Source organism: Acinonyx jubatus, chromosome B3 (assembly GCF_027475565.1).
Source record: "Acinonyx jubatus isolate Ajub_Pintada_27869175 chromosome B3, VMU_Ajub_asm_v1.0, whole genome shotgun sequence".
NCBI classification, from domain to species: domain Eukaryota; kingdom Metazoa; phylum Chordata; class Mammalia; order Carnivora; family Felidae; genus Acinonyx; species Acinonyx jubatus.
Window position 1 is genome coordinate 124,343,775 of NC_069386.1, and position 906 is coordinate 124,344,680.

The 906-nt window shown below is 41.3% G+C and overlaps 1 pseudogene; it reads right to left on the reverse strand.

Annotated features, from left to right (window-relative positions):
* Positions 1-367: 367 nt before the first annotated feature.
* On the reverse strand, positions 368-466 carry LOC113601602 (uncharacterized; annotated as a pseudogene).
* Positions 467-906: the final 440 nt, after the last annotated feature.

Sequence of the window (906 nt, forward strand, 5' to 3'; positions counted from 1 at the left end):
ACCTGAGCCAAAGTCAGATGCTTCACTGAGTGAGCCACCCAGATGCCCCTCATTTCAAGATCCTTAATTACATCTACAAAGATCTTTTTTTTTTTTAACATTTATTTATTTTTGAGACAGAGACAGACAGAGCATGAACGGGGGAGGGTCACAGAGAGAGGGAGACACAGAATCCGAAACAGGCTCCAGGCTCTGAGCTGTCAGCACAGAGCCGACGCGGGGCTCGAACCCACGGACTGTGAGATCATGACCTGAGCCGAAGTTGGACGCTCAACCGACCAAGCCACCCAGGCGCCCCTACAAAGATCTTTTATTCCAAACAAAGTCACACCCACAGTTTCCAGGGGCATAAACATTAAAAACAACAACAACAACAGAATGCTTCACCAATTTGTGTGTCATCCCTGCCATGCCAGTCTTCTCTGTAGTGTTCCAATTTTAATGCATGTGCTGACAAAGTGAGCACCACTGCCATTTTTTGAGATCATCAGTCAGTCCACTACAGGCATCATATACTTGAGAACTAGAGTATCAAATGTCCATTTGTCCAGGTGCTGTCTCCCTCTGCAGTAGATAGTATGAAGAGTACATAGATCCTGGGCCCCTTATTTTTCTTTGACCTCTTCCTTTCTTGATTTTTAAGTAGAACCTCCCCCTTTCATTAACTCACTTCATATATTTTAGAAACTGACAGAGACATAGCATAAAAGAAAGTAAGTGGTATGAGATAACTTTGTAGAGATGGAGACCACATAATGTAGCATCTTGAGGCAATAGGAAAAATGTGAAGTTTATTCAAAATAAAGTGGAATACTTATAACTAGTGAAATTTATCTATATTTTTACCCATGTTGAATTATGAGTGTCTTCATACATATCTCCATATATGTAAATGTCTAGGCTCAA